This window comes from Aquarana catesbeiana, linkage group LG09, assembly GCF_042186555.1.
Source record: "Aquarana catesbeiana isolate 2022-GZ linkage group LG09, ASM4218655v1, whole genome shotgun sequence".
Classification (NCBI taxonomy): domain Eukaryota; kingdom Metazoa; phylum Chordata; class Amphibia; order Anura; family Ranidae; genus Aquarana; species Aquarana catesbeiana.
In genome coordinates this window covers 154,316,036-154,343,050 of record NC_133332.1, presented here as the reverse complement: position 1 = coordinate 154,343,050, position 27,015 = coordinate 154,316,036, and the positions used below count along the sequence as shown (strand labels likewise).

Sequence of the window (27,015 nt, the reverse complement as noted above, 5' to 3'; positions counted from 1 at the left end):
CACCCTAACCTGCCATATACCACCCCAACCTGCCCTATACCACACCAACCTGCCATATACCACCCCAACCTGCCCTGTACCATCCCAACCTACCCTATACCACCTCAACCTGCCCTATACCACCCTAACCTGCCCTATACCTCCCTAACCTGACACTATACCACCCTGTACTACCCTAACTTGCCATTTTACCACCCTGTACTATCATTTACAGAGGCCAGTTTGGGGTGTGCCCCATGACTGTGTACTGCCTGCAGGGTGCTGGGCAGCCTAGACAGGAATGGGGGGTGACACCATGTTTTACTACACCAGGTGACACAAACCCTAGTGACGCCACTGCTTATATGAATCCATTTTGACATTGTTCACTTAAGCTGCATGGTTCTATCAGTTGTTCTGAGGAGAGTAAACCTCCTAAGTCATTTAAAAATGAAATTACAGCCATGTAACATGCCTGATGCTAATTCAATAAATTACACTGTTCTTGGCCATGTGTAGTAAACAAACTAAGAAAAGCTGTTTTCTCTGGATTGGTTGGTTGGTTGCTGTGGGTCAATGCGGTGTTTTTCCAACACTTAAACAGAAGAAACAGACAGCGCAAAACCTAATTACTAAAACTCAGCAGCTGGACACTGTAGGCCAATATACAAAACCTAAAAAGACATACACAAAATATAGCAGTGCAGCGCTCAATACAGGTCAGATGTATACACATAAAATGTACATATTAAACGTACATAAATAAAACGCATGAGGCAAAGTCCCAAAAAGTATATCTTAGTCCGAGGAGATCAAAAGCTGCCCACTTGCAGAAGGGGGATCCCTCAGTTGGCAAGGAAAGGGTGCAGTGATAGTATAAGATTGTATTCGTTGTATCACCACCAATGTGAACCTCCACCGAGGGTCTAGGCTGCTCACCTTATTGAGTGGACCTTCTGCGTTAACAGCAAGGTCACTCATGCATTCCCTTCCACAGGGTAGATTATGGAGATAGGGGTCCACAGGCAGTATCCCAAATTCAGTCTCATCGGTTGATATATATCATGTTAAAAACTAAAATAACAGGACATAGTGCTCTCCATATGAAAAGGTATAAAATTTATTAAATAAGAAAAATATTACTAACAAAGCAAGCACTGTTTCCCAGTACAGGAGTATACAGCATAAAATGAACCAGATGGGTGGCTGTACTGAGATCACAGAGCCCCTCGCACGCGTATCGTCCGTGTGGACTTCCTCAGCGAATCTGATTGGGGGCCCGTGTGTCAGCTCTTATATCTAATCCTGGTTCCACATACAATTCATGATGATACTGGAAACCCCGCCCACTCTCCAATAATACACAGGTGAATGGACTTAACTACTAAGTAGTAGAGAATCAGGAGTGGCTCCAAATCTAATAGGGCACAAGCAAGCTGAATACACTGATAACTTACTGATAGGCAGCCACCATTCCTCCCATGTTATGAGCTAAAGCACTTTCAGGTCAAATCCTTATCTTCCAATAGCAGTGAACACTGCTGTGTCCTGAAAGACAGGCCGCCCCCATTTCCGGGTCAAAAAAAAAAAAAAAAAAAAAGAAAATTTTAAGCCTACGGCACCTGGTACTCCCAGGCGGTCTCCCATCCAGGTACTAACCAGGCCCCACCCTGCTTAGCTTCCGAGATCGGGCACTTTCAGGGTGATGTGGCTGTAGGCAAATCCATGTTGTTCAATGGCAGCTAACGCTGCTGCGTCCTGGGAAGAAGCCCGCCCTCTAAAGGGGCGTTCGTATGGAGACGGGGATGGGGGGCGGGAGCACAACAAACAAACCGCCCCTTTCATACACGTCGCTCACAGACTAAGTGAACGGCAACAGGGAGCGCAGACGCAATGTGCGCTCCGCCCCTCCCTTCCACGTCACGCCCTGGACAGATCGAGATGCAAACTCCAGTCTCCTTGGCAACGACATGAAATCGCTCCCAAGAGCGCCTCCTTCATTCCTCTGGCCTGTCAGCGTGGGTAATAACAACATTCACCCACAATGGCAAGCAGGCTAACATAAAATTAGCAACTAATCAGAGACATAGGGAGCAGAAACAAGGCTAACGTTAATAAAAAAATAATTATAATAAAGTAAAAATTATTATAAAAATAATGTAATATAGTTATAAAGCTAAGAGGAGGGAGGCTACTCAAAAAGTACCTATGGGGATACCCCAAAGAGGCTATAATTGAAGCATATGGGGGAAGTTCATAAAGTCACCCCCCTCCCTTATGGCAGAATCCATCCTAAGGTGTCCTACACACTCTTCCAGATGGAGAATGTGTACCAAAAACAAATGCTATTCCCTCCCAGTTGTCACCAGAGAGATATATGAAAAGTGAAATGGAAAAAGTCAAACAAAATACATATATCGCCACCCCATGTAATATCGTGTAGGACCTACAGGGGTTAAAAATATGAATATAAATTTGATAGAAAAATTATAATAAAAAGACATCAGTACAACCACCTCATCTGTACACAAATACAATTAGAATGTATACATATACCACAAACAAATATACATTATTTTCCAACCACATTGTTAAAGTACTCCCACCAGTCAAGCATTTAGGATTCCCCTTCTTTTCTCATGAATTTTAAGGAGATTTAACTCCTTCAGATCCGCGCTATAGCCAAATGACGGCTACAGCGCGGATCTGCTTTGCTGGGAGGGCGTCAATAGACGTCCTTCCCTTTGCAAGCTGGCCATGCCCCCCTGAAGGGTCAATGAGACTCGGGTGATCACACATCAGAATAACGGGTCAATCCTGACCCCTTACCATGTGATCAGCTGTCAGCCAATGATCACGTAATGTAAATAGAAGATTGGTAATCGTTTTTTTTTTTTCTTTTCACACTGACAGCGTGAGGAGAAAAAAAAGCAGATCACCGGCCTCTGTTGAAGGGACATAGGTCCTGAGCAGGGAGAGGCGAAGCTGCCTCATATGTGCCCACAAGTACCACCTGTCAGTGCCACGAATCAGTGCCCACCAATCAGTGCCCACAGTGCCCACCAATCAGTGCCCACCAGTACATCAGTGCCACCTATCAATGCCCACGAGTGCCACCTATCAATGCCCACCAGTGGTGCCAATCAGTGCCTCATCAGTGCCACCTAGCAGTGCTGCCTATCATTGTCACCTACCAGTGCCAATCAGTGCCCATCACTGCCACCCATCAGTGCCCATCACTGCCACCCATCAGTGCCAGCTATCAGTGCCAGCTATCAGTGCCACCTATTAGTGCCCTTCAGTGCCACCTATCAATGCCCTTCAGTGCCGCCCATGAAGGCCACCCATCAGTGCCCACCAGTGCCACCTCATCAGTGCCCACCAGTGCCGCCTATTAGTGCCTATCAGTGTCGCCTTATCAGTGCCCATCAATGCAGCCTATCGGTGCCCATCGGTGCAGCCTATCAGTGCCCATCAGTACAGCCTATCAGTGCCCATTAGTGTACCCTCATCAGCGTACATCAATGAAGGAGAAAAATTATCTGTTTGCAAAATTTATTAACAAAATATAAAACGGTTTTGTATTTTTTTTTTTTTAATTTGGTCTTTTTAAATTTTTTTAAGAAAAAATAAAAAACCCAGAGGTGATCAAATACCACCAAAAGAAAGCTCTATTTGTGGGAAAAAATGATAAAAATTTCATTTGGGTACAGTGTTGTATGACCGCGCAATTGTCATTCAAAGAGTGACAGCGCTAAAAGCTGAAAATTGGTCTGGGCAGGAGGGGGGTTTAGGTGCCCAGTAAGCAAGTGGTTAACCAATGACAAGGGATCAGAAGTTACCCAGACTGTTCCTATTGAAGAAAAACTCCAGCCAACAGCTAACTACACATTAAAAATACATATACAGTGGGGACGGAAAGTATTCAGACCCCCTTACATTTTTCACTCTTTGTTATATTGCAGTAATTTGCTAAAATCATTTAAGTTCATTTTTTTTCCTAATTAATGTACACACAGCACCCCATATTGACAGAAAAACACAGAATTGTTGACATTTTTGCAGATTTATTAAAAAAGAAAAACTGAAATATTGCATGGTCCTAAGTATTCAGACCTTTTGCTCAGTATTTAATAGAAGCACCGTTTTGATCTAATACAGCCATGAATCTTTTTGGGAAAGATGCAACAAGTTTTTCACACCTGGATTTGGGGATCCTCTGCCATTCCTCCTTGCAGATCCTCTCCAGTTCTGTCAGGTTGGATGGTAAACGTTGGTGGACAGCCATTTTTAGGTCTCTCCAGAGATGCTCAATTGGGTTTAAGTCAGGGCTCTGGCTGGGCCATTCAAGAACAGTCACGGAGTTGTTGTGAAGCCACTCCTTCATTATTTTAGCTGTGTGCTTAGAGTCATTGTCTTGTTGGAAGGTAAACCTTCCACCCAGTCTGGGCTCCTGAGCACTCTGGAGAAGGTTTTTGTCCAGAATATCCCTGTACTTGGCCGCATTCATCTTTCCCTCGATTGCAACCAGTCGTCCTGTCCCTGCAGCTGAAAAACACCCCCACAGTATGATGCTGCCACCACCATGCTTCACTGTTGGGACTGTATTGGACAGGTGATGAGCAGTGCCTGGTTTTCTCCACACATACCGCTTAGAATTAAAGGGGTTGTAAAGGTAAAAATTTTTTCACCTTAATGCATTCTATGCATTAAGGTGAAAAAACTTCTGACAATACCGCTGCCCCCAGCCCCCCCGTTTTACTTACCTGACGCCTTGAAAGTCAGCTTCTCGTTCCCGACATCTATTCCTCCGCTCACCCTGGCCGCTGATTGGCTACAGTGGATGGATTGGAAGCAGCGCAGCCATTGGCTTGCGCTGCTGTCAATCACATCCAATGATGCAGCGCGCTGGGGGGCGGGGCCAAGTGATACAGTGAGCGGCTATAGCCGCCGGCTGTATCACGGGAGCGCGCCCACAAGCACTAACCACCATGCGAGGGAGCTCGCATTAAAGTGGTTAATGCTTGCGGGGAGGAGCTGAAACAGCCGCCGAGGGACCCCAGAAGACCAGGTTCGGGGCCACTCTGTGCAGAACGAGCTGCACAGTGAAAGTAAGTATAACATGTTTGTTATTTAAAAAAAAAAAAAATTTACCTTTACAACCCCTTTAAGGCCAAAAAGTTCTATCTTGGTCTCATCAGACCAGAGAATCTTATTTCTCACCATCTTGGAGTCCTTCAGGTGTTTTTATAGCAAACTCCATTCAGGCTTTCATGTGTCTTGCACTGAGGAGAGGCTTCCGTCGGGCCACTCTGCCATAAAGCCCCGACTGGTGGAGGGCTGTAGTGATGGTTGACTTTCTACAACTTTCTCCCATCTCCCGACTGCATCTCTGGAGCTCAGCCACAGTGAACTTTGGGTTCTTCTTTACCTCTCTCACCAAGGCTCTTCTCCCCCGATAGCTCAGTTTGGTCGGACGGCCAGCTCTAGGAAGGGTTCTGGTCTTCCCAAACGTCTTCCATTTAAGGATTATGGAGGCCACTGTGCTCTTAGGAACCCTAAGTGCAGCAGAATTTTTTTGTTACATTGGCCAGATCTGTGCCTTGCCACAATTCTGTCTCTGAGCTCTTCAGGCAGTTCCTTTGACCTCATGATTCTCATTTTCTCTGACATGCACTGTGAGCTGTAAGGTCTTATATAGACAGGTGTGTGGCTTTCCTAATAAAGTCCAGTCAGTATAATCAAACACAGCTGGACTCAAATGAAGGTTTAGAACCATCTCAAGGATGATCAGAAGAAATGGACAGCACCTGAGTTAAATATATGAGTGTCACAGCAAAGGGTCTGAATACTTAGGACCATGTGATATTTCAGTTTTTCTTTTTTAATAAATCTGCAAAAATGTCAACAATTCTGTGTTTTTCTGTCAATATGGGGTGCTGTGTGTACATTAATGATGAAAAAAATGAACTTAAATTATTTTAGCAAATGGCTGCAATATAACAAAGAGTGAAAAATTTAAGGGGGTCTGAATACTTTCCGTCCCCACTGTACATTTTTACTGGTTTACCTGCTAAGTAACTTGTAATTTTGCACAGGCAGTCTTAGGATTTACACTTCACAAAGCAACACCAGAGAGGTAAAACACATAGTTCCTGAATAAACAACTTCATTTTAGTTAATATTAGTATTAAAAATAGTGATGTGATGCCTGTGATATTCATAATATGTGTTGCTGATGTAGATATGAAATGTGATGATGAATAGCAATACACCCTACACGCGAGGCAAATGTTTTGCCTTATCATCTTGATCCCTGGACATTCAGCTACACCCTTGCACCCAGCTGTTGCATGGCTCCAGTGGCATATCATCTATGTGTGCAGCACACACGGGCCGGGGGGGGCACTGTGATCTAACACACAATGCACAAATGGAAGATCTGCTGTTGCTCCACCTGTGCTTCCAGATGTCCCCCTTCTTTCTTATGCTCCCCACTTCCCTCAGCATTGATGTCCTGTGACCTCCCTGCAGCTGACGACCCCTCTCCCTTACAGCCAGCATGGAGCACTGTGGGGAAGTCACAGGAGATTTACAGTGCCTTGCAAAAATATTCACCCCCCTTGACTTTTTACCTATTTTGTTACATTACAGCCTTTAGTTCAATGTTTTTTTTAATCTGAATTATATGTGATGGATCAGAACACAATAGTCTAAGTTGATGAAATTAGAAAAATATATACATAAAACTATTTTTCAGAAATAAAAAAAATGATAATTGGCATGTGCGTATGTATTCACCCGCTTTGTTATGAAGTCCATAAAAAGCTCTGGTGCAACCAGTTACCTTCAGAAGTCACATAATTAGTGAAATGATGTCCACCTGTGTGCAATCTAAGTGTCACATGATCTGTCATTACATATACACACCTTTTTGAAAGGCCCCAGAGGCTGCAACACCTAAGCAAGAGGCACCACTAACCAAACACTGCCATGAAGACCAAGGAACTCTCCAAACAAGTAAGGGGCAATGTTGTTGAGAAGTACAAGTCAGGGTTAGGTTATAAAAAAATATCCAAATCTCTGATGATCCCTAGGAGCACCATCAAATCTATCAAAACCAAATGGAAAGAACATGGCACAACAGCAAACCTGCCAAGAGGCGGCCGCACACAAAAGCTCACAGACCAGGCAAGGAGGGTGTTATTACAGAGAGGCAGCACAGAGACCTAAGGTAACCCTGGAGGAGCTGCAGAGTTCCACAGCATTGAATGGAGTGTCTGTACATAGGACGAAAATAAGCCCATAGAGTTGGACTTTATGGCAGAGTGGCCAGAAGAAAGCCATTACTTTCAGCAAAAAACAAAATGGCACCTTTTTTTGCAAAAAGATAGTAAACAGTTATACTCACAAATATGAGTTAATAGAGGCTCATCACATGCCAGGAGAGAATACAACCAGAATCACTGTACAGGTCAGATCAATTGGCATCACAAGGTGTATAACTAGCACTGATGTGTTTTCAGGGTGTCACCTCTTCCTCTGAGCTAAGTGTCTGCTGCCCCACAGCACCCTTTAAATCTCACACTCATCCCTTTTTCTGTAGCCCACAATCTAAAATACCTATTTTCATCTCTGCTCTTGAGTTTTTTACTGTGCAGCACTGCCCAGGATGCAAAGCCTTTGGAAGAAAGCCATTCTGGCCAGGTTATGTGCCTAGAGGGCTGAAGGCCACCATGAGTATGGACCATCCATAGTACTGAATGGAGCAAGAGTCATGCATGCGCAGTAGGAGTTAGGATTGCACGGCCCAATGTAAAGCTACAGCAGGGAAACAGCTGAGCATTTTCTAGAAACAAATGACACATGTGACATGGGGTTCATTTACTAAAACTAGAGAGTAAAAAATCTGTTGCAGCTGTGCAGGGTAGCCAATCAGCTTCTAACTTCAGCTTGTTCAGTTAAGCTTTGACAATAAAACGTAGGAGCTGATTGGTTTCTATGCAGAGCTGCACCAGATTTTGAACTCTCCAGTTTTAGTAAATCAACCCCTGTGTTTTCTGAATTGGGTACCTTCACATTCTATCCCTGTGTATGTATAGGTTTCACATGATTTTCTTTACTCTCGGGGATCTTTAAAGACTACAGTCGGTGTAGAATGGAGTAATTCATCTGGAACATTAAATGATTCTGACTCAAGGATTCCGAGCTAAATGAGAACAGGCAAGATGTGGGGTGGGGTGCTCTGGTGTCATTCATATCCTCCATCAATCCATCCTGCTCTGCTGTTAGGAAGTGGTTGTGACTTACACACCAATCAGAGCGCTTATTATGTATTCAATGTTGTTTACACTCACAAAAGTTTAAAAAAAACAGCATTGTCACAACAAAAAGTAGTAGCCTGCTAAATACTTAACATGATTTTGCATTATAATTTTTACTGTTGAAGCATGGAAAGGTTTGTTAGAATTTATCAGGACCTTAGTCTCAGTAAGGTTGTAGCAGGGGCTCTTAAAATTTGTAGCAACCATGAGCACTAAACAGCGGAACCACTGGGTCATGTAAACCCAAAACCCTATTGTGAGTCCCCTCAGAGTTTTAGGTTCTCCTTGAGGTGCTCTATCCAAATCTGAATATGAGAATAATAAATAGATAAGATAGACTGATAGAATACACTGATTTACAGTATTTCCCAATAACCTTTTGTCTTTCTAGCTGACATTGATATATAAATAACTTGGAGTTCCCTACTGAGTTTAATTAATCCTCATGCAAATCATCTGATTAGTTGATGAGAAGTGTAAGAAAATAGCTATGTTTGCTTTCTTTGGTTTACTTACAAAAGCAATTTGCAACCAGAAAGCTGCAGGTCACAAGATTTAAAACATTTCAAACTATTTTTATAATGCCCAATAATCTTCTAATTACAGTATTCTCATAGCATACTATTCTCACTCAAGCATTGGTCAGTTAATAAAGGTAATGCAAAGCGAGCAATCATTTATTGCTATGCTTCTTATGTTGGAACTAGACTTTTTTATTCCCCTTTCTCCTTTGACAGCCAAGGGTAAAGGTGTCATTCTACATTAGCGTAGCCATCACTCTGTCACAAATAACTGTCACTGCTTTCAGCTGCTTTGCTTCAGTACTGTACAAAGCCTTACTTTGGGGATGATAAAACAGAAAATGTTCTCCAATAGAAAAGGTGTCAGAAAAACACGATTTGACTTCTAATGTATGATTATAGTGCATTAACTTATGAACCCCTGGCAGTCTCACTGATGGTTGTGTGTGCTCTGACCAAAGTATTTTACACTGTCATAGATTTGTATGCATGCCAGACATACCTATTGCATTATTTTGCATGCAGCTTATTATTTGTATGTTTTAAATTAAAAGGGTTGTGGCAGGTGTAACAAATCTGTTATGATTTTTACCTGACTTGAATGAATAGGTAGTATGCAGCAAAGACCTAATAGCTGTACATTTTCTATACTATGAAGTACCCTCTTCTCTCTCCTTACTAGATTTGACTGATAGCAGTGGGAGCCAATGCTGTCAGAGCCTTCAGTGAATACAGGAATGAGAGAGAAGAGCCGCAGCACATAGACACGGTGCTGGGTTGAGAGAAGACTCAGGTAAGTGTTTAAAGGGGAGCTGCAATTAAAGGAAAACTAGGACACTTTCATGCAGGTATAGTATAATCAAAGAACCTTTGGAACTGGACCATTCTTTTCATGATCAGCTGAACCAAGCTAACTATACATATAAAAAATCTCGCAGAGAATTAAAAAAACTGCCTGCTATCACGCTACAATAAACATGCCTCAAAGCAGATCATTTCCTCTACGTCAGTTCCTCTTTAAGAATTTCCCCCTAGAAAAACAGCACTGTCATGGGCGTTTAAGAAGCTTTCTTGATTCTTTTTCAACACTTTATTAACGTAATAATAACACAACAAAAACATATCAAAAATGCTATAGGTGCATTAATGAGCATAGCTTCATTATTCATATTTTACATGTGTATGGATGAGCCCTTATGGTTACAGGGGGCCGTGTCCAACAGCATGATGTGAGAAGACGCATCTTACTGGAGCTCCCAGGCGCAAATCTTGCAGTCATCTTCCTGCGCCTTGGAACTTTTCTTTGAATGTCTCATCTGACACCACTACCCCTGCACTGTCCCCTGGTGTCTGCCTCCTCCACTGCCCAGCATGACTCAGAAGAGCAAGGGTTTGGGCTTGCAGGGAACAACAAGTCAAGAGGGTTTCAGCCTGTACTCCATTCCAGAGGCATACCTACAACCTTCAGGGCCCTGGTGCAGGAAACCATGAGGGTCCCTCTGACCTCTGGTCCTGAGGTCCTTCCCTCTAATCTCGGGGCCCTTCCCTCCGATCTCGGGGCCCTTCCCACTGATCTCTGAGGCCTTTACCCCCATCACAGGGCCCATCATTATGATCCAGCAGTTGGACCCCTTTACATGTGCTGCAGCAGGCTCGCAGAGTTCCCCTTTACATCTGAACCCGCAGAGTTCCCCTTTACATCTGAACCTGCAGAGTTACCCTTTACATCTGAAATTGCAGTCTGTAGAGCCCCCCTTACATCAGAGTTCTCAGAATGTCACTGTAAGGGCGAGCTCAATGGACTCTAAAGTAAAGGGGAATTCTGATGTAAAGTGTGCTTTGGGGACCCTGATTTAAGGGTGGGGCTCTAATGTGAGGGGGAATGCTGCGGACTCTAGTGTAAAAGGGAACTCTGATGTAAGGGGGACTCTGCTCACCAAAGCCCCCCTTACACCAGACTTCACAGACTACTCAAAAGAAAGGCGAGAAAAGGGAGAGATTTACCATGGATGGTGAGCTCACTAACCACAGGAAAGAAGGAGGCTCATGCAGTCTGAATATACTCCACGATGTAGTTGCAGCTGCTGGCTTTTCCACCTACTCATCCTTTTTCTGAGCACAGCTCTGCTGCGGAATGGTATGTTGGCGGAGCTGTGGGCACACACAGGAGGAGAGGGGCGGGAGGAGGAGGAGCAGATCCAGCGCTGAGGGGGGTTTGTCAGTGCTCGGTCTGTGCAGTGCAAGAGAGAGTGTAACAGACACTCTGCTTAACAACTGCAACTACAGCCGTATAGTCACAGTGCAGGCTCTTGGGGCGCCTCCACAGTGGCAGAGCACCAGGGCCCTGTCGCAAGTGCGACCTTTGCAACCTTGGTAGTTCAACCACTGCTCTAGTCTCCAGCAGTTATCCAAACTGGAGCTGTGGCTAACTTAAAGCATTATGTCTGCCACACCTTCCCTGCAACAGCTAATATACCAGACACCCTCAGCCCAAAACAGGAGACTGATATAGTTACATAGTTACATAGTTACATAGTAGGTGAGGTTGAAAAAAGACACAAGTCCATCAAGTCCAACCTATGTGTGTGATTATGTGTCAGTATTACATTACATATCCCTGTATATTGCAGTCATTCAGGTGATTATCTAATAGTTTCTTGAAGCTATCAATGCTCCCCGCTGAGACCACCGCCTGTGGAAGGGAATTCCACATCCTTGCCGCTCTTACAGTAAAGAACCCTCTACGTAGTTTAAGGTTAAACCTCTTTTCTTCTAATTGTAATGAGTGGCCACGAGTCTTATTAAACTCTCTTCTGCGAAAAAGTTTTATCCCTATTGTGGGGTCACCAGTACAGTATTTGTAAATTGAAATCATATCCCCTCTCAAGCGTCTCTTCTCCAGAGAGAATAAGTTCAGTGCTCGCAACCTTTCCTCATAACTAAGATCCTCCAGACCCTTTATTAGCTTTGTTGCCCTTCTTTGTACTCGCTCCATTTCCAGTACGTCCCTCCTGAGGACTGGTGCCCAGAACTGGACAGCATACTCCAGGTGCGGGCGACCAGAGTCTTGTAGAGCGGGAGAATTATCGTTTTATCTCTGGAGTTGATCCCCCTTTTAATGCATGCCAATATTCTGTTTGCTTTATTAGCAGCAGCTTGGCATTGCATGCCATTGCTGAGCCTATCATCCACTAGGACCCCCAGGTCCTTTTCCATCCTAGATTCCCCCAGAGGTTCTCCCCCCCAGTGTATAGATTGCATTCATATTTTTGCCACCCAAATGCATTATTTTACATTTTTCTACATTGAACCTCATTTGCCTTGTAGTTGCCCACCCCATTAATTTGTTCAGGTCTTTTTGCAAGATTTCCACATCCTGCGGAGAAGTTATTGCCCTGCTTAGCTTAGTATCGTCTGCAAATACAGAGATTGAACTGTTTATCCCATCCTCCAGGTCGTTTATGAACAAATTAAATAGGATTGGTCCCAGCACAGAACCCTGGGGAACCCCACTACCCACCCCTGACCATTCTGAGTACTCCCCATTTATCACCACCCTCTGAACACGCCCTTGTAACCAGTTTTCAATCCATGTACTCACCCTATGGTCCATGCCAACGCACTTTATTTTGTACAGTAAACGTTTATGGGGAACTGTGTCAAATGCTTTTGCAAAATCCAGATACACCACGTCTACGCGCCTTCCTTTATCTAGATGGCAACTCACCTCCTCATAGAAGGTTAATAGATTGGTTTGGCAAGAACGATTCTTCATGAATCCATGCTGATTACTGCTAATGATATCATTCTTATTACTAAAATCTTGTATATAGTCCCTTATCATCCCCTCCAAGAGTTTACATACTATTGATGTTAGGCTAACTGGTCTGTAATTCCCAGGGATGTTTTTTGGGCCCTTTTTAAATATTGGTGCTACATTGGCTTTTCTCCAATCAGCTGGTACCATTCCAGTCAATAGACTGTCTGTAAAAATTAGGAACAACGGTCTAGCAATCACCTGACTGAGTTCCCTAAGTACCCTCGGATGCAAGCCATCTGGTCCCGGTGATTTATTAATATACAGGAGCTTCCGCCACTGTGAGTACTGCTGTTGCCTGTCCCGTTGAACATTGACATTGCTGATCCCATATCTCAACCCACACTCAAGATGTGTACAAAGTAGTGCAAAAATGTACCTCCTCTCTAGGAGGACTAACAGCTCAAGTTTATGGAATGAGAGGATATTTAAAGTGATATTAAAGGCAAGTTATTCTTAAAAAAAAAATAACAAACATGTCGCTTACCAGCTCTGTACAGTGGTTTTGCACAGAGCAGCCCCGATCCTCCTTCTTTTGGGTCCTCTGGCGGCACTGGCCCCTCCCCCCTCCCAAGTGCCCCCAGAGCAAACAACTTGCTATGGGGGCACTGAGCAAGATCACTGCAGATCCGCTGCTTTGCGTGTCCATTCACACACAGAACAACAACTCTGTTCCACCCTTTCTCTCTACTCATTGGCTCACTGACTGTGATTGACAGCACTGTCTCAGCCAATGATTTTTTTTTTCGGTGTAGCCTAAAATGCCCTATAATACTGGTGTTCACAATATTTTATCCAACCCTGGACTATAAGGATGTATGCAGCTATACCCACATATTTTATTTAGTTATACTGGGGAAAAGCTACATCTGGTAAATATTCCTCACATTCACATACATAAGCAATGTATAGAGATTTCCTCTTTTAATACTACATTTGCCATTCAAAGCCACAAGCATTACAAGCTTCCTAAACAATAAATTATAAATATTCCCTCTGGCAGCTAGTTTAGACACAAACCTTTGTCTATATCTTAAGCATATTTTTCGCTTTCAATTTATATATAACCATGCAGTGACTCTTAAAATTACACAACCATAGCTGGGTAAACATTTTCACTGCTTTTACTGCATTCAATAAAAAGCCCATTGCTTAAACATCAGTTGAAATAACCAGTGTGGCAGAATGATAAAAGAATAGGTCCATGATAATGTCAGCATTGCCACCAAAAAAAACTTAATCAGCATGACATCTAAAGGCAATATATTTCAATATAGTTATACCCATAGTTAGTATTGTACATGTACATATTGTTGCCTTATGAGTTTAAGTGAAATCTCCATTAATAGCTGTAAAATAATTGTACTTATGAATATTTTTCATTTAGATTTGTATCTATGTAGGGGTGTGACATAGCGTCCCAGAAGGCCCTCTTATACAGACAATTCAGTGCCTACGCTTGTGTATCTAAACAATGGGACCCAAACCTCTTTGTTCCACACACATTCACTTCAAAGGATCCCATGTTTAGGTATGCAATGAAGGTGGCCAGCCCCTCATGAATACTTAATGTCCCTGGAAAGGTCAGGTACCTACAAGTTAAATCTCCCGCTCAATATATTCTGTGCCAAGGATTTGCATTAAAGGGGGCTGACTTATGCAAAGTATAGGGATTGGAGATTTAGCCAATCCTTAACCAGGATTAGGGAGGCCCACCAATCAGAGCCACACCATGCCATCCAATGAGGCACCAGTCTGTAATGATATACACAAACTAGATGATAGGGGAGAAACACACTCTATGGTAGAGCAGCCACCAGAATGGAACCTTTGTGGCAATGGTAACATGGGCAATGTCTGCCTTGTACTTGTAACTAAATATGTTTTTCTTATGTCGTTTATGTCATACTGTTTGTAGATGAATGCTTTAAGGAATATACTCTGTATTATTTTATTTTGACTTAAAATTTTCTTCCTTTGTATAGGCTATAGATAGATTGGTGTGTATTAGTTTAGACTTTCTGCTACTCACCAATACATTTTGTTATTGTGTTAAAGCTTTCATTCGTGGTCAAAGAACTCTCATTTAACCCACATCATATCTGAGAGATATTAAATCTCAAGTATAATAAACGGGTAACATAATTGGCGACCACGAAGGGACCAGACTGAAAGTATTTAATATAATACCGAGATTTGTGTAATGCAGAGTAAGGTTATTGGGATGAATTTAAACTGAGTCAGTTTTTACGATAGTTTGGAGGTCACAGCAATTTTATCTAGGAAAAAAATATATAGGTAAATGTTTTTGTTTTATTAGTGGGTATTAGAATAACTCTAAGAAAGAGGGAGGATACCCCACAGATTTTGTTTTGTATACTAGCCTGTAATTATAGTGAAAAAAAAAATATATTGGATGAACTATTAAAAACCAGTCAATTTAATGGAGAGGATATATTGAGCGGGAAAATTTGTTTTCATTTGTTTGTGCTTACCAAACATTGTTTCTCTCTAATCATTGTTTGAGTTTGCTTTATGGTAAGTACATATATGTTTTATTGGAAAGTTGAAAAAGGTTCAACAGGTTTTTGGTTTTTAGTTAGATTTTGTGTCCACTGAAGGCACTGTATTTCTGTAGTACACTGAAACTGAGCTATTTTTTTTGGGGTGGTTGTTTTTGGTGGGAATTTACAAGCAGTAATATTCTCATTGCTGTCAGAGTAAAGTTCCACTTTAAAATACCAACCTGTGGAAGTTTGGTTACTGAATTCTCATTTAACCCATATCTTATCTGAGAGATATTAAATCTAATAATATAATAAACAGATAACATAATTGGCGACCACGAGGGGGAACGGACTGAAAGTATTTAATATAATACAGAGATTTGTGTAATGCAGATTAAGGTTATTGGGGTGAATTTAAACTGAGTAAATTTTTCTGGTAGTTTGGAGGTCACAGCAATTGTATCTAGGAAAAAATATATAGGTAAACGTTTTTTGTTTTATTAGTGGGTATTAGAATAACTCTAATGCCCCATACACACGATCGGATATTCCGACAACAAAATCCATGGATTTTTTCCGACGGGTGTTGGCTCAAACTTGTCTTGCATACACACGGTCACACAAATCTTGTCGGAAATTCCGAATGTCAAGAACGCAGTGACGTACAACACGTACGACGAGCTGAGAAAAATGAAGTTCAGTAGCCAGTGCGGCTCTTCAGCATGCATGGAACTTTGTGCGTCGGAATTGTGCACACACGATTGGAATTCACGACAACGGATTTTGTTGTCGGAAAATTTGAGATCCAGATCTCAAATTTTGTGTGACGGAAATTCCAATGGAAAATGTCTGATGGAGCCTACACACGGTTGGAATGTCCGACAACAAGCTCCCATCAAACATTTTCCGTCGACCATGTGTACAGGGCATAAGAAATAGGGAGGATACCTCACAGATTTTGTTTTTGTTTAATATCCCGTAATTATAGTGGAAAAAAAAACAAACATTAGAGGCATTCCAGTTGGCCCAATTTTAAGGTTGAAGCGTATATGTAGGAATTAATCCGACTTCCAGATAGAAGCTTGTAAAATGAAGTCACGCTTCATGGATAGGGGTTACTCTAAGTCTGTTCTCAACAGAGCTCTCAGCATTGCTGGTAACACTGAAAGAGGTGATCTTCTCCGTGAAAAACCAGGCAGAGCCAAAGACAGAACGTGTCAATAATTGCGACATGTGTGGTTCTGTCAATATCCCTGTTTTTTCGACTTCTTTCAGTTATGAATGTAATAAAATTAAAAACACGATTGTGAAATATTTGCCTGTTTTGTATAATGATCCCATCTATGCTGAGGTGTTATCTAAGGGTATTAGATCAGTATCTCGTAGAGCCCCCACCATCGGTGGCACTATATCCCCAAGTCTATACACAAGTAGACCTTAACGTCCGGTTACAATTCAAAGAATCATATCAATGTGGGGGTAACAGTTGTTCTTGTTGTTCCCATATAAAAAGGGGAGACACGGTACATTCTAGCTCTTTGAACAAGGATTTTAAGGCATCTACATTTATTAACTGCAATACAAATTTTGTGGTGTATCTGATTACCTATGAACAATGTTCTGTTCAATATGTGGGTCGTACGACCCATAGATTGAGAGACCGGTTGGGTGATTATTTGTATGATATAGTCAAGGACCATTCAACTAATATAGCAAGACCTTGGAACCAATGTCATGACAAGGATGTCAGCAGTTTGCGTATTCAGGGGGTTGAAAAGATTGTGCTACCTAAAAGGGGAGGTGACAAGTTTAGATTGTTATGTAAAAGAGAGGTGTATTGGATTTTTCACCTCAATACCAGAAAGCCCCTTGATCTCAACTTTGAATGGGATATTTCACATTTCCACGAGTAACTAGGGTATAATTCTTATCATATATTGATTTTCTTCCCTTCTCCATTTTCCGTTCTTTCCTTTGCTCCCCATCCCCCCTCTCCCCTTCCCCCGTTCCTTTCTCCCCCTTCCCCCCTTCTCCCTCTCTCCTCCCCTTCCCTTCCCTCTTACCCCCTTTTTTATTTTTATTTTTCCTTCTTTCCTCTTTTTTTTTCTCTTTTTTAAAAAATGTTTTCATTTTTATTTTCCTTGGATATCAGGGGTGGGATAGAATAGTCTTTAAAGGTACATTTACATATTTTCTAGATCGTGGTTAAGTGATGTGGTATTTTGTGATCTTTTTTGGTAAATTTTTGGTAAATTTTGGTGTTCTCTCTTTTTGATATTCTTTGTAATGCATTTTTTTTAAATGCTGAGTTGAGTTGGGAGGAATCTTAATATAGCGCGGTCTTACCCCGAAGGGTCCCGACGCACATAGCAAAGATCCTGGAAAGAGAGGGCCCAGGGACCAGAAGCAGCACAGAGCAGCAGAAGGGTAGTAGAGAGACTACGCAGGAAACGCCTGCGTGAAAAGTCAAGTCTTCAGTAACCCGCGGAAGACCGGAATAGTGGGGGCCTCCTGGAGTTCGACAGGGAGGCTATTCCATAGTACGGCACCCTGGTGGGAGAAGGCCCGATCACCACGCCGGATCTTCTTGGGCACCAAGATGTAGAGGAGATCTCTGCCGGTAGATCTGAGTGATCTGACAAGAGCTTGTTTATGAAAACGAGAGCAGAGATACCTTGGGGCCAGGCCTCTCATAATCTTAAACATAATACATCCTACCTTAAATAAGATGCCAATGCAAGGCGCGGAGGACAGGGGTGATGTGATCCCTCAACGGGACATCCATGAGCAGCCTAGCCGCAGCATTTTGAATAAGTTGAAGCTTCTGCACTAGCATCTTTGGCAATCCCAAATAAAGAGAGTTGCAGCAGTCTAGGCAGCTACCTATCGTGGCACAGATGACAGTTTTTCTGTCCGAGATATCTAGATATTTAAACAACCCCCTCAGGAGTTTTAGCTGCCAGTGACATGCACTGACAACCTTTTTTACCTGAGGAGCCAGAGTTAAACCTGAATCTAGGAGGAATCCCAGATCATGGACCTGGGGGGCCACCTCCAGGGCAGGAGCAAACGAGGGAGGCCAAGGTGGAATAACTGGGGGGGGTGGCCAGATCGCTGAAGATGATCACCTCAGTTTTGCCCCCATTAAGTTTCAGGAAGTTGGCAGACATCCATGTATTGATGGCCTCCAAACAACTGCCAAGTGTGGCATCAGCTGTCTGGTTCCTAGGAATCTTCAGGTAAACCTGGGTGTCATCCGCGTAAACATGGTACTGGACGGCGTGGGACTTTAGCAGGTCAGCAAGGAGCCTCATATAGATATTAAACAGGAGGGGTGACAAGGCAGAGCCCTGTGGCACTCCGCAATCTAGGGTGGTGAACTTAGAGTAGAAGGGGCCAGTCTTGGCTCCCTAAACTCTGCCCTCTAAAAAAGAGGCCACCCATGCCAAAGCTGACCCCTCATACCAAAAACAGATCTAATCCGCTCCAGTAGATTTCCATGATTTATAGTATCAAATGCGGCCGACAGATCCAAGAGAACCAGAACTACTGAATCACCCCTGTCCAAGCCGTGAGGGACATCATCATAAACACGGATGAGGCTTGTCTCTGTTCCATGCCCTGGACGAAATCCAGACTGGAATTCGTTCAAAAGATGGAAAGACTCAAGGTAAGCCTGTAGCTGGATAACCACCAGGCGCTCCATCACCTTTGCTACAAAGGGCAAGATGGAAATCGGCCTGTAGTTGCCCAGTATGTCCGGGTCCAAGGTCGATTTCTTCAGCAGGGCCAAGACCACAGCCTTCTTTAGAGCGCCCGGAACAATACCTGTCCTGAAGCAGCAGTTAATTATCTCCCCAATGAAGGGGGCCAAAAGGGCAGCAGATTTTTTAAGCAGCCCGGCAGGACATACATCTAGAGGAGAGGAGGATGGTTTCAAAGAAGCAATTACCTCAACCACCTGTGTAGCTGTAACCAGTTGGGAGGGGCCATCTCTATGTGGCCAGTGTCCTCCTGCACAGACTCTGGCCTGGAAATGTTGTCTCTAATGGTCTGAACCTTAGAGACAAAGAAGTCAGCGAGCACGCTGTCACATGTTGCCTATACCCCAAAAGCAACAGTTCTTGGATAAGGGATATGCTAATGTACACACCGTGTATATTGTATATATTGCATATGGTGTTGTGTATTCCAATATAAGTTCTGCTGATATGTGCACAGTTATACACATGGGAAGGATTGGATATATTTTGTATTATTATTTCTATTTTTTCTTTTGTCCCCCCAATGTGTGTATATATATATATATATATATATATATATATATATATATATATATATATATATATGTGCACAGATATTTTACTCTACATACAAAGTTTTATATCATGTGTAAAGGTTTTTGTATTTGTTTTTTCCTTTTTTTCTGTTTATCTCTTGAACTTGAAAACTATTGTGAAAAGTCAACTATTGATTTAATGGTTAATAGACAATGACTATCCATGCTCTTGATATTCACAGGTGATGTTAATGGACAATCAACATTTCACATGTTTATGTTTTAATTGTTTAATTGTTTTAATATTTTGAGGGGTATATATATGCCTGTATGTTGGTGAGGCACTTTAGCTATGAGTAAGCATCATGATTGATGTGAAACGCGTTAGCGGTGTGTGTTGGTCTGTAATTATACGTGGATGTATTAGGATTCTGTTTTTATGAAATAAAAGGTGAACAGTGGGAGTGCGGCTATCCAGCATTCTTATTTCCATGTTCCTGTCCAGAGCTGGCACCCAGCCCTTTCTGGAGACAACTGATAATAGGAGAGGTGATTATCTTAGAGAGGTGTACTTTCATCACTTCAATTTACATATATGTTTTATTGGAAAGACACTGAAAGAGTGCGGTCTTTGTTTGTCTGTCGAAAAAGGTTCAACAGGTTTCTGGTTTTTAGTTAGATTTTGTGTCCACTGAAGGCATTGTATTTGTGTAGGACATTAAAACCGAACTATTGCTTTTTTGGTGGTTATTTTTGGTGGGAATTTACAAGCAGTAATATTCTCATTGTTGTCAGAGTAAAATTCCACTTTAAAATACCAAACTGTGGAAGTTTGGTTACTGAATCTAATATCTAACAACGATGAATTATAGAGTTTAAAATAAGGTACATTTAGTTCTGTATTATACCTTGAAATTTTGTTAGACCTCTTTCACACTGGGGTGGTTTGCAGGCGCTATTGTGCTAAAAATAGCACCTGCAAACCGACCTGAAACTGCCGCTGCTGTGTCTCCAGTGTGAAAGCCCAAGGGCTTTCACACTGGAGTGGTGCGCTGGCAGGAGGGGAAAAAAAACTCCTGCAAACAGCATCTTTGGAGCCGTGAAGGAGTGGTGTATAACCGCTCCTGCCCATTGAAATCAATGGGGCAGCGCGGCTATACCACCGGCATAGCGCAGCGGTTTTAACCCTTTTCGGCCACTAGCGGGGGTTAAAACTGCCCCACTAGCGGCCGTATACCGCCGCTAAAGCAACGGTAAAGCACCCCTAAAAATAGCGGTGTTTTTCTGCCGATGCCCCCACCGCCCCAGTGTGAAAGGGGCCTTATGGATAAACTCTACCAATAATTTGATAAGATGCATTTGTGGTAACTTAGTTTTTGTGTTAAACAGATGTGGGTGTAGTAGTTATCAGTCTGTGTATACCTTTCTATTGTCTACCTAGTAGGTTACCCTATTGTTCCTTGTGTGCTTATCTCAGCACTATTGTTTGTTGTGTGTATACTGTACATACAGTATCTCCATCTCTATTGTTCAACACGTCTCCTCTATCTTTTGTGTCTTGGGTGTAGACTCTCTTCTGTGAAGATACAATTGTTATTTTAATGTTTGTGTCTCCACTCTTGTGCATATTCTAAGTTGTAGAATACTGTGTCAGAAGTCTGTTCTGTGATGTATTGCTGTATCATCACTGAACTTGTTGTACATAATGGATAAATTGATGGCCAGGATTGCTAAAGTTAAAAAAAGCTCTGAAATAATAAGAGCAATGGAGGAATCTAAAAGCCCATGGCACCAGGCACAAGAGTATGTAAATGTAAAGCTTACAGAGAAAAAATACAGAAAATGTGAGGGTAAGACTGCTGCTTGCTGGTTGGCTAACACTCACCAACAGTTATTGTTGCAAAATATGTTTCTCAAGGAGGATTTGGAAATAGCCAAAAGTAATATCAGTACTCTAAAAGTTTATATGGCAAATTTGAATGCTAGCCACCAGCAACCAACAATAGACAACCAAAACAAGCAGGGAGAGGATGATCAGCTGCCATGTGGACTGAAGGAGGCAGAGAGTAAATGTAAACAATTGTCCACATCTTCGAGCCCAGGGCAGCTTGTGCAATCTCCACATACCACAGATAGTAATGCAATGTTTTTGAGTATTTCTAGATACAACAGGAAATTATCTCCATCTGGAGGATGTGCTAGTTTCAACAACTCATTGAAAGGTGGGAGCTCTTGTGAAAGTGCCCCTTTATCTCATATACAGACAGGAAAAGCTGTTAATCAGGTTTTAGCCATTGAATATTCTCAGTCTAAAACCACACCAGTTAAGAGACGCTTTAATACTTTACAAAGGATAAAATGTTACACTTGTGGCTTGTTTGGTCACATAGCTAAATTTTGTTTGTCTTCTGGTGAAAAGATAATGAAACAAAATAAATATACAACAAAAAGGCGTGACATGGCAGTCTACTCACCAAATCTGAAAATACTAGATCATATAACCCTTCCTGAACTATTAAGGTCGAGAATGAGCTTTATGAGATTATGAAATGAAACTGGAACGAGATGAGTTTCTGAAAGAACTCCAATCCTTTAAAATACATTTTATTGAATCCTTGAATTGGAAAAATTGAGGGTGTAACTTGCTCATTGGGAACCAAACCGCTATAGTAAAAGTGGGGATGAAATACCAGATGTAAGTTATGTTTCAGATGTCTATGGCATTTTAGTTTCACTGGATCAAAGTGTGAATGTCATTGACCATTTACCAATGTACACATAAGAATGTTGTATTATTTGCTTTGAATAAGTTAAAGGAAAAAAAAAGGATAGAGTAATTACATTTGTCTACAAGTTTTCTTTTTCAGGTTAAGTGAGTTCCTGAAAGTGTATTTACATATAAAGCAGGTGTATGTAGATAGCTGTACATATGCATAAATACACATGCCTACCAGAAGGTAAAGTATAATAGACTAGCTACTCCTGTTCCATTGTTTTTTTTTTTTTTTTTTGTTTCTCTTCTTTAGTATTCTCCCAGTTGCCAGAAACACCTAGCAATTCATTTGCAATTACAAACACTTTCTCTATCCAGTATTTATGGGATTCAATCTCAATTTATGTGTGTGTCTGGGTGATGTCAGAGATGTGTATGTACTGTCTATGTGTAAACATGGTTTTTTTCCCTCAGGGGCGTGTACACACCATTGTTGGATGGCCATCAATAAGAAATGTGATCACATTAATGCGCATGCTTTTTATTTTAGTTTCCATTTGTAATGAGCTCAGTACTGTTACCAGTTTACATTTATACTTTTTGTTTTCTTTTACAAGTTTAAATTTATTCTCGAATAATGAACCTGTGCACAGATAAGAGATCTTGATCCCTATAACTCTGAGAAACTGTAGGAATTTAGTTTTTTCTTTCTCCTTTCCAGGGGGCTTAGAGTGAAGTTTAATTCACTCTGACACTCGGAAAGTGACACAGTGAAACATTTTTGTAAATATTTTATCCTATCTTTTCATGTGACAACACTAAAGAAATGACACTTTGCTACAATGTAAAGTAGTGAGTGAACAGCTTGTATAACATTGTAAATTTGCTGTCCCCTCAAAATAACTCAACGCACAGCCATTAATGTCTAAACCGCTGGCAACAAAAGTGAGTACACCCTTAAGTGAAAATGTCCAAATTGGGCCCAGTTAGCCATTTTACCTCCCCGGTGTCATGTGACTCGTTAGTGTCACAAGGTCTCAGGTGTGAATGGGGAGCAGGTGTGTTAAATTTGGTGTTATCGCTCTCTCATACTGGTCACTGGAAGTTCAACTTGGCACCTCATGGCAAAAAACTCTCTGAGGATCTGAAAAAAAAGAATAGTTGTTCTACATAAAGATGGCATAGGCTATAAGAAGATTGCCAAGACCCTCAAACTGAGCTGCAGCACGGTGGCCAAGAAACGTACGTCGGAGCGGTACGTGGTCACATGTCCTATCACCCAACAACATCCGGATCCTTTGGCTGCCCCCCTGTGTAAGCTGGAACGCACGCCAGCGTGGAGGAGACATGAAAGGCTATTTCTGACTGCAAAGTCACCCTGACATGCAAGCAGCCCCAGTGCCGGGTAGGCACCCACCAATGTAAGCGGCCATTTGGCTTTTTAATTTGTTTACTTTTTTAATAAATGGTTTTACGCTATGGAGACTGTTTTTGTTTCCTATGTATCCTTATCCTATCTTGAATGAGCTTGACGGAAACGATCCATGCCTATAATACCAACCACAGTCCGGCCATCCATGTGAGCAGGCACAACCCTGCACAAGCGCTAGTGACTCTCTTTTTAACTAAAGGAGTCATTGGTATCTGGTAAGCAGATATCTACTACTTCGAGGTGTTTTTCCTTTCTTATTTTTTCTTTGGTGATGGAAAACCTTTTGTTTTCAGCAACAAGATTGGGATAATATTGAAAGATATCACTTCAACTACTTCTATCACTTTTTTATGTGGACAATCAATCACTATATATATTTTTTTCACTATTATGGGCACTTCAATGTGTAATCTAATTATGATTTGTCATTATTATGATTTTCATTTTTTTTGGTAATGCAGGAGATATATTTATTTAGAGCACTTGAATAGTATGGTATCTAGCGCCCCCTAGCTTTCTTACATTTCCATTTTCTTGGTAATGCAGGAGATATATTTATTTAGAGCACTTGATTATTATGGTATCTAGCGCCCCCTATCTTTCTTACATCTTTTTTTGATTATCTATTTTTTTGATTATTCAAAAATTGGGGAGCAGCTTACACTGATTGTTTATATATTTCCACAAATTTTTTTTTTTTTTTTTTTTTTTTTATTGTTGGGAATGTTTTCTTACTAGATGTACCACCAGTATATGTAATTCATATATAGTATCTGCTATCGACACCATTGGCGCGAAGGTTTCTATTATTTTCTACTGTCTATGTGTAAACAAGGTTTTTTTCCCTCAGGGGCGTGTACACACCATTGTTGGATGGCCATCAATAAGAAATGTGATCACATTAATGCGCATGCTTTTTATTTTAGTTTCCATTTGTAATGAGCTCAGTACTGTTACCAGTTTACATTTATACTTTTTGTTTTCTTTTACAAGTTTAAATTTATTCTCGAATAATGAACCTGTGCACAGATATGAGATCTTGATCCCTATAACTCTGAGAAACTGTAGGAATTTAGTTTTTTCTTTCTCCTTTCTGGGGGCTTAGAGTGAAGTTTAATTCACTCTGACACTCGGAAAGTGACACAGTGAAACATTTTTGTAAATATTTTATCCTATCTTTTCATGTGACAACACTAAAGAAATGACACTTTGTTACAATGTAAAGTAGTGAGTGAACAGCTTGTATAACATTGTAAATTTGCTGTCCCCTCAAAATAACTCAACGCACAGCCATTAATGTCTAAACCGCTGGCAACAAAAGTGAGTACACCCTTAAGTGAAAATGTCCAAATTGGGCCCAGTTAGCCATTTTACCTCCCCGGTGTCATGTGACTCGTTAGTGTCACAAGGTCTCAGGTGTGAATGGGGAGCAGGTGTGTTAAATTTGGTGTTATCGCTCTCTCATACTGGTCACTGGAAGTTCAACTTGGCACCTCATGGCAAAAAACTCTCTGAGGATCTGAAAAAAAAGAATTGTTGTTCTACATAAAGATGGCATAGGCTATAAGAAGATTGCCAAGACCCTCAAACTGAGCTGCAGCACGGTGGCCAAGACCATACAGTGGTTTAACAGGGCATGTTCCACTCAGAACAGGCCTCTCCATGGTCAACCAAAGAAGTTGAGTGCACATACTCAGCGTCATAGCCAGAGGTTGTCTTTGGGAAATAGACGTATAAGTACTGCTAGCATTGCTGCAGATGTTGAAGGGGTGGGGGGTCAGACTGTCAGTGCTCAGACCATACGCCGCACACTGCATCAAGTTGGTCTGCATGGGTGTCGTCCCAGAAGGAAGCCTCTTCTAAATATGCACAAGAAAGCCCACAAACAGTTCGCTGAAGACAAGCAGACTAAGGTCATGGATTACTGGAACCATGTCCTGTGCTCTGATGAGACCAAATAAACTTATTTGGTTCAGATGGTGTCAAGCGTGTGTGGCGGCATCCAGGTGAGGAGTACAAAGACAAGTGTGTCTTGCCTACAGCCAAGCATAGTGGTGGGAGTGTCATGGTCTAGAGCTGCATGAGTGCTGCCGGCACTGAGGAGCTACAGTTCATTGAGGGATCTATGAATGCCAACATGCACTGTGACATACTGAAACAGGGAATGATCCCCTCCCTTCTGATACTGGGCCACGGGGCACTATTCCAACATGATAATGACCCCAAACACACCTCCAAGACAACCACTACCTTGCTAAAGAAGCTGAGGGTAAAGGTGATGGACTGGCCAAGCATGTCTCAAGACCTAATCCCTATTGAGCATCTGTGGGGCATCCTCAAATGGAAGGTGGAGGAGCACAAGGTCTTTACCATCCATCAGCTCCGTGATGTCATCATGGAGGAGTGGAAGAGGACTCCAGTGGCAACCCGTGAAGCTCTGGTGAACTCCGTGCCCAAGAAGGTTAAGGCAGTGCTGGAAAATAATGGTGGCCAAACAAAATATTGACACTTTGGGCCCAATTTGGACATTTTCATTTAGGGGTGTACTCACTTTTGTTGCCAGCGGTTTAGACATTAATGGCTGTGTGTTGAGTTATTTTGAGGGGACAGCAAATTTACACTGTTATACAAGCTGTTCACTCACTACTTTACAATGTAGCAAAGTGTCATTTCTTCAGTGTCGTCACATGAAAAGATATAATAAAATATTTACAGAAATGTGAGGGGTGTACTTTTTTAGTTTGTCAAAGTATAGATATGTTGGTGTTTCTGTACATTTTTGACTGTACTTACTGTTGACTGACTCATTAACTCTGCTGGAAGGTGGTTCCAAGCATCCACAAATAGTGTAGTCATGGGAAACCTCTCAGAGAGGTAGAGTGAGGAGTTATTGATGGTTTTTAGTTTTGTATTTTAGGAAAAATACACAAAGAGTGGATAAGACGGATATGACCCAGACTTGCCAAAATACTTTAGAGGAAAAACACAGAGGGCCTTAAAACATTTTTTTTGTTTGTTTGTTTTTAGGAGAAGCCTTGATTGGAATTAATTGAAGTCAGGCCTAACTAAATTTTAAAATATATATATTTTTTTGGGTTTGTCTGTTTCATTAAACAGAGTTTCTGTCCTCTCTCTACTACAACTTTTTGTTGCTTGCCTGACTTGCAAATTGGTCCTCAATGAGAATCAATTAATATGTTAATCACTACCGAGAGAGTGCATTGCAGTTTGTATAGCTGCAATGTTTGGAAGTAGTTTCAATATTTTTTTTTGTTCAACAAAATACAGATTTAATGCACTTCAACAATTTAAAGAGAAAGGGGTATCACAAATCTCATGTTGAGGCAGCATTAAATCTGTACTTTTTTTACATTTTGTGTTTAATTTTTTTTCTTTTTCTTTTAATGATAACTATTTTTCTTTCTTTCCTATATCACCCTTAA

The 27,015-nt window shown here is 41.7% G+C and overlaps 1 protein-coding gene and 1 pseudogene across 1 annotated transcript in view; both read right to left on the bottom strand.

The window, feature by feature from the left end:
* GPR50 (G protein-coupled receptor 50) overlaps positions 1-27,015 on the bottom strand; it is a 287,483-nt gene that overhangs the window by 78,303 nt on the left and 182,165 nt on the right. The window lies entirely within an intron of this gene.
* On the bottom strand, positions 1,590-1,698 carry LOC141109103 (5S ribosomal RNA; annotated as a pseudogene).